Consider the following 8,156-nt stretch of genomic DNA (forward strand, 5'->3'; position numbering starts at 1 on the left):
AATCCCATCTTTCTTCACAGTAAACAAGCACTCTAGCAGTCTGTGACTCTTCAGTCTGGCTTAAGTTGGATGTATAGTATCTTTGAGCTACAAGTCTGACAGCGTGACTTTATTGAATACTCCCTCTTACCACACTGTTTTGATACAAAGTTACAAAGTTACACCCAACAGTGTAACTTTGTAAACAGAGTATTCGTGCAAACTTCAGTCCATGTGAGAGTCCAGAGCTTCCCACAAAAATCCAACACTGTTAATGTCACCAAAGAGGTCGTCTGTGGGTGTTTTTGATTAGAACTCAACTCTTAATCTCCAACACTCTGAATGATCAGTCAGCTCAAACAAGTTCTCCGTCTTGTATCATCAGTCTGAAATCATGTTCTGTCTCCCATAGTGTACGTGATCCTTCAGCACTGCTTAAAAGACTGCTGCTTGCCTTTCAGAATGAGGAGTTGCTCCCAAATGTCACAAACTGTACACACCTTGCCTTTAAGTCCTGCAGTTTTTAACTGTCTCGTTTGGAAGGGTTCCTGCTGCTTTATATACCTAGAACTAACTAGATACCCAACTGCAACATAAGCAGTGAAACTTCTCTCCTTACACAAACCCTCTTACACTAGAGTACAGTACCAACCTTTGTGCAGCGAAGCTCAACTAAACCAACATTTTCATATCTACAGAGGCAGTAAATCCCATCCCAGAATCACAATACTTCTGGAATCCAGCATATCTTGTTGTGGACATGGTGCTGGCACAGATAAATTAGTCCTTTTTACTACCAGTTAAAACCTGTGAAAATATAGGACCTGCTGAAGACATGCCCTATATTGAGCACCTGTGAACCTGACCACTCTGTGCTTGAATCTTTCTTCTCCATGTGCCACTAACAGGTGAGCTTCTTTGGTTGTGGATCGGTCACTTTGTTATCGTTCCATAAAATAAAACAACCCCTCGGGGCCAAATGTGTGAGGTCTACCTGTTAAGCATGTCACATGTAAGTGTCTAATATGTACAAATGTAGTCAAGTCCCTGATTTAATGAATACTGAAATAATGATCAAATAAAATGCACTGCAGTGTTTTATTTTTGGGTTGTTTGGTTCTTTGAAAATCTTTTCTTAGAGTAGATTATTTATATTCACCCTTACTATCCTATGTTTGACTAAGAAAGACGAAAAGCTTTGGAAGGATTTATTCTTTGGACTCCAACAGTGTGGACCATTTAGAGACTAAACGAGGCTCTCCCCCTGTAAGAAACAGAGATGATGAGGTTGGTGAGATGAGGTGGTCTGTCTGAGGAGTGGGAAACTCCAGACTCCACCCAGGGGGTGGAGTGTGCCTGCTTAACCAATCCAGAGAGAATTAGTACCTAAACAAACCAGTGCAGTGAACTTGCCCAAGGACCCTGGTCACATGTAGCATTAGGCTTTAAAATCAGTCCTCCTCCTTCCAAAGACAACGCTGCCGTCCTAAAAATCACCATTTAATCAATCAGGGCCCCGTAAAAGTCGGGGAAACCATGCCAGAACGTCGTATTTTATGCCAGCCAGTGGTGGTGGTGGAAGCAGCCTGTAACACTGATACTGACGGACCCCCTCAAAGGAATGTGGCCTGGGCCTGTTGAGGAATGCACTCTTCCCACCTTTTTTAACTCTACTGGCCCAACTGGAGGACAAAAGATGGTTGCCATGGTAATGGGAATGTCCTGACCACCCTGTAAACACTCATACTTCTGCATAGGCTGTACAAGTGACAGTTACAGCGTCCTGATTTATTAAACGGCAAGTTTAACAACTTATTGATGTTATCTTAACTAAGATGGCGGCGCGACAATGGCTGGGACTCAATCCCCCCCAGAGATCCAAAGTGACACGGACTCTAATTTCACCATACCACCGCTGAAGTGGCGTAGGCGACGGAGGCACAGGAAAGAGAAGACAGGGAAGAGAGCGGGACTGAGGGCTAGGCTACGTGCTAACCCACACAGACCGGCTATTCCGAGTGTCTTCCGAACCAACTCACGGTCAATGAACAACAAATCAAATCACTTTTATTGTAACATCACATGTGCAGGTACACTGGCACAGCACATGCGAGTGAAATTCTTGTGTGCAAGCTTCACAAGCAACAGAGGTGTGTAAAATACAATAAGAACAAAGCAAAATATAAGAATGGGAATCTGAGAATTATAAGAATAAATATATGTACAAGAATGTATGCGCATTACTGAATATACCAAATATGTGTATATATATGTATGTGTGTGTGTGTGTGTACATAAAATAAAATATACAATATACACCAACAGCACAGTTAAAGTCGTCCACTGCTGCCTGAACACAGAGTACATGATGGTTCAGTGTAGACCCTTCTACTTGCTGAGAGAGCTCACAGCGATCACAATAATAGCAGTTTATGTGCCGCTGCAAGCTAATGCTAAGTCAGCCATGTAGCTACTCCAGCGCTCCATTAATAAACAGCTAACAACACACCCGGACTGCACTGTGATCGTGGCAGGAGATTTTAACAACACAAACCTGAAATCTGTCCTGCCTGGATTCTTTTTTGTGAGCTTTCCGATGAGGGAAAACAACACACTGGACCAAGTCTACACCAACATCCCAGATGCTTACATAGCCACCCCCCTGCCTCATCTCGGACTCTCTGACCATCTCTCTCTGTCCCTGATCCCTGCTTATAGACCCCTAGATTTAAAGACAAAAACCATCTGTAAAACCAGTACGAGTGTGGACCGTGGAAGCCACCACAGCCCTACAAGACTGTTTTGATAACACGTTTTGGAGTGTATTTGTAGAAGGATCAGACTTGGAGGGCCACACATCTGCCGTACTCTCATACATCAGCTTCTACACTGAGAGTGTAACAACAACAAAGACTGTTAAAGTGTTCCCGAAACAGAGGCCATGGTTCACCAGCGAGGTGCGAGCCCTACTAAGAGCACGTGACAGTGCCTTCAGATCAGGAGACCAACAAGTCTACAAAGAGGCACGCCAACCTCTACTTAAAGGCATAAAAGAAGCCAAGCACAAATACAAACAGCACATCGAGGAACACAAAAAACTCCAGAAACATGTGGCAGGGGATCAAGACACTCACACAAAGACAGTCGCACACAGACAAACTCCCCGGACATCACCTTACCTGACACCCTGAACCAGTTCTTCGCTCATTTTGACCAACACAACAGGGACACCATCACCCATCCTGCCGTTTCAGAGAGGGATGACGCCCCCATCCAGCTGGAGCAGCATCAGGTTAGAGCCACACTGTGCAGAGTCAATGAGAGGAAAGCAGCTGGTCCTGACGGTGTAGCCGGTAGAGTGCTTAAAGCATATGCAGACCAACAAGCAGAGGTTTTCACCACCATCTTCAACCTCTCACTGCTACAGTCTGTAGTACCATCCTGCTTTAAGTCAACCACCATCGTTCCAGTGCCCAAGAAGAACACAGTGAGCTGCTTGAATGACTATCGTCCAGTTGCTTTAACACCCATAATTACCAAATGCTTTGAGAAAATCATCATGTCACACATTAAAGCTGCCATCCCTGCAGACCTCGATCCATACCAGTTTGCATACAGGGCAAACAGGTCGACAGAGGACGCCATAAAAACAGCTCTTCACACAGCCCTCACACACCTGGACAGTCGTAACACCTATGTTAGAATGCTGTTTGTGGACTTCAGCTCTGCCTTCAACACAGTTCAACCCCACAGACTGGTTAATAAACTAACCAAGACCCAGCAGCTCACTGTGCAGCTGGATACTGGACTTCCTGAGTGACAGACCCCAGAACGTCAGGATGGGAGAGCACACCTCCTCCACCCTCACCCTGAATGTAGGTGTCCCACAGGGGTGTGTCCTCAGTCCCCTCTTATAGGGCTTTGAGCGTGATGTCACGGGAGGGGGCGTAACCGCCGAGGCGCCATTTTAGCAGGTCAAGCATAGGGCTAAAGGAGCGAAAGCACACAGATAGCATCAGCAATGGTATCAAATCAAATCAAATCAAATCACTTTTATTGTCACATCACATGTGCAGGTACACTGGTACAGTACATGTGAGTGAAATTCTTGTGTGCGAGCTTCACAAGCAACAGAGTTGTGCAAAATACAATAATGTAAAACAAGCAAAATATAAAAATGGCTAATCTAATAAGTAATAAATATATGTACAATATGTAAAGGTATATACATTACTGAATGTGTATACTAAATATGTTTTTCTACGTGTGTGTGTTGAAGTGTGTATATAGTATGTATATACATGTTTTACAAATGAAATAAAGTAAACAATAAAATAAGATATATAAAATATACAGAGGTTGGTATGTGCAAAACAGTGGTATTTATATACAGTATGGAGTGCATAATGTTGAAGTTCCAGTAGTGAGGGTGAGGTGTCTATGAAGTGTTCAGCAGTCTGATGGCTTGGTGGAAAAAGCTGTCTCTCAGTCTGCTGGTACGGGACCGGATGCTGCAGAACCTCCTTCCTGATGGAAGTAGTCTGAACAGTTTATGGCTGGGGTGACTGGAGTCCTTGATGATCCTCCCCGCTTTCCTCAGGCACCGCTTCCTGTAGATGTCTTGGAGGGAGGGAAGCTCACCTCCAATTATCCGTTCAGCACACCGCACCACTCTCTGGAGAGCTTTGCGGTTGTGAGCGGTGCTGTTGCCGTACCAGGTGGTGATGCATCCAGTGAGGATGCTCTCAATGGCACAGCGATAGAAGGTCCTGAGGATGCGGGGGCTCATGCCAAATCTTTTCAGTCTCCTGAGAAAGAAGAGGCGCTGCTGCGCCTTCTTCACTGTTTTGTTTATGTGTACTGACCACGTAAGATCCTCAGCCAGATGTACACCAAGGAAGCGGAAGCTGCTCACTCTCTCCACAGCGGCGCCGTTGATGGTGATGGGGGTGTGTACTCCTCTGCACCTCCGGAAGTCCACTATCAACTCCTTTGTCTTTGCGACGTTGAGGGTGAGATGGTTGTCTTGACACCAGTGGGTCAGGGCGCTGACCTCCTCCCTGTAGGCCGTCTCATCACCGTTGGTGATAAGACCCACCACTGTAGTGTCGTCCGCAAACTTCACAATGATGTTGGAGTTTCTAGTGGCCGTGCAGTCGTAGGTGTAGAGTGAGTACAGGAGAGGGCTCAGTACACACCCCTGTGGAGCACCAGTGTTCAGTGTGATGGGGGATGAGGTGGTGCTGCCCAGTCTGACCACTTGGCGTCTGTCAGACAGGAAGTTAAGGATCCAGCTGCCGAGGGAGCTGCTCAGTCCTAGATCCTGCAGTTTCCTGTCCAGCTTCGAGGGAACGATGGTGTTGAATGCTGAGCTGTAATCTACAAACAGCATTCTCACATACGTGTCTCTCTTCTCCAGGTGTGACAGGGCAGCATGGAGTGTCAGGGCTATGGCATCATCAGTGGACCTGTTGTGGCGGTATGCGAACTGTAGAGGGTCCAGTGAGTCGGGTAGTGCAGAGCAGATGAAGTCCCTGACCAGCTTCTCGAAGCATTTGCTCACGATGGGGGTCAGGGCTACGGGTCGCCAGTCGTTCAATGAGGAGATGGTGGAGGATTTGGGTACAGGGACGATGGTGGCCATTTTGAAGCAGGCTGGGACTACAGACAGAGAGAGGGAAAGGTTGAAGATGTGTGTAAACACTCCAGCCAGCTGAGCCGCGCATGACTTGAGGACGCGGCCGGGAATCCCGTCTGGACCAGTAGCTTTGCGTGCGTTCACCCTCCTGAAGCACTTCCGCACATCCTCCTCAGACACAGTGTGCGCACTGACGTCATCCGCGGTGCGCGCACTGTCCGGTCTCGTGGTGTTCGCTGTGTCGAATCTAGCCTAGAATACGTTTAGATCCTCACACAGAGAGGCCGTGGTCTGCGGTGTGCTGGTTTTCCCTCTAAAGTCTGTGATTGTGTTTAGTCCCTGCCACATACTCCGAGGGTTGTCAAAATGTTGCTCCACCTTGTCCCTGTACTCACGTTTGGCTGCTTTGATCGTCTTCCGGAGTTGGTAATGTGCGTGTTTGTAGTCCGATGTGTTCGCGGAGGCAAAAGCGGTGCTCCGTGCCGCCAGTGCTGTGCGAACATCTCTGTTAATCCAGGGTTTTTGATTTGGGAAGGATTTAACTGTTCTGGATGGGACGACATCTTCCACGCATTTTCTGATAAATCCGCAGACTGAGTCTGTGTACTCATCAATGTCTTTAGCAGCCACTTGAAACATTTCCCAGTCCGCGTGATCAAAACAGTCCCGCAGCGTAGACTCCGATTGGTCCGACCAACGGTGCACCGCCCTCAGGGTTGGAGCTTCCTGTTTCAGCTTCTGCCTGTAGGCGGGCAGGAGCAGGATGGAGCGGTGGTCTGATTGGCCGAATGGGGCGCGGGGGAGGGCTTTGTATGCATCCCGGAAAGAGGTGTAGCAGTGGTCAAGAAGCCGGTCTCCACGAGTGCTGAAATGGATGTGTTGGTGTAGTTTTGGTGAAACTTTCTTCAGGTTACCCTTATTAAAGTCCCCGGTCGTGATAAACGCCGCCTCTGGGTGTGCGGTTTCCTCACTGCTGATCGCGCTGTACAGTTCCCTGAGTGCTCGGTCAGTGTCGGCTTGTGGGGGAATGTAAACCGCCGTAATAATCACTGCTGTGAATTCCCTCGGTAGCCAGAATGGCCGGCACTTAATCATCAGGTACTCCAGGTCCGGTGAGCAGAAAGATTTGACCGGGTGCACGTTCGCATAATCACACCAGCTGTTGTTGATCATGAAACATACACCACCGCCTCTGCTTTTCCCAGTAAGCTCCTGTGACCTGTCCGCGCGGTGCACAGAGAACCCCGGTAGTTGTATTGCGGAGTCCGGTACCTTGTCCGATAGCCAGGTTTCTGTGAGGCAGATCACGCAGCAGTCCCGCATCTCTCGCTGGAATGAGATCCGTGCCCGAAGCTCGCACAGCTTGTTCTCCAGAGACTGCACATTAGCCAGTAATAAACTGGGTAACGGTGGTCTGTTAGTGCGCCGTCTCAGTCGAACCAGAACGCCAGATCTTCTCCCTCTGCGTCGGCGTTTGCGGCCTCCACGGGCCCAGAACAAAGGCGTCTCAGGTGAGATGAATGGGGGGTCTGCAAACGGAGGGTCCGTGTTGCAAAACTTGAACTCCGGAAAGTGATGAGAAAGTCCATCTTTTATGTCCAGTAAGGTTTGTCGGTCGTACACAAGGAGACATGTGCTACTCGTGAAAAAATAAAGAAAAAGTAAAATTAAACACAAAAAACAGCTGTTGCTTGGGGGAGCTCGCGACGAGGCTGCCATACTCGGCGCCATCTTAAACAGTCCTTCTCTCTTCTCCAGGTGTGACAGGGCAGCATGGAGTGTCAGGGCTATGGCATCATCAGTGGACCTGTTGTGGCGGTATGCGAACTGTAGAGGGTCCAGTGAGTCGGGTAGTGAAGAGCAGATGAAGTCCCTGACCAGCTTCTCGAAGCATTTGCTCACGATGGGGGTCAGGGCTACCGGTCGCCAGTCGTTCAATGAGGAGATGGTGGAGGATTTGGGTACAGGGACGATGGTGGCCATTTTGAAGCAGGCTGGGACTACAGACAGAGAGAGGGAAAGGTTGAAGATGTGTGTAAACACTCCAGCCAGCTGAGCCGCGCATGACTTGAGGACGCGGCCGGGAATCCCGTCCGGACCAGTAGCTTTGCGTGCGTTCACCCTCCTGAAGCACTTCCGCACATCCTCCTCAGACACAGTGTGCGCACTGACGTCATCCGCGGTGCGCACACTGTCCGGTCTCATGGTGTTCGCTGTGTCGAATCTAGCCTAGAATACGTTTAGATCCTCACACAGAGAGGCCGTGGTCTGCGGTGTGCTGGTTTTCCCTCTAAAGTCTGTGATTGTGTTTAGTCCCTGCCACATACTCCGAGGGTTGTCAAACTGTTGCTCCACCTTGTCCCTGTACTCACGTTTGGCTGCTTTGATCGTCTTCCGGAGTTGGTAATGTGCGTGTTTGTAGTCCGATGTGTTCGCGGAGGCAAAAGCGGTGCTCCGTGCCGCCAGCGCCGTGCGAACATCTCCGTTAATGCACTTCGGGAAGGAAATAAGCTGGAAAATGGGCTCTCTTTTTATCATT

The sequence above is a fragment of the Pelmatolapia mariae genome, linkage group LG23 (assembly GCF_036321145.2).
Source record: "Pelmatolapia mariae isolate MD_Pm_ZW linkage group LG23, Pm_UMD_F_2, whole genome shotgun sequence".
In the NCBI taxonomy this organism is placed as follows: Eukaryota; Metazoa; Chordata; class Actinopteri; order Cichliformes; family Cichlidae; genus Pelmatolapia; species Pelmatolapia mariae.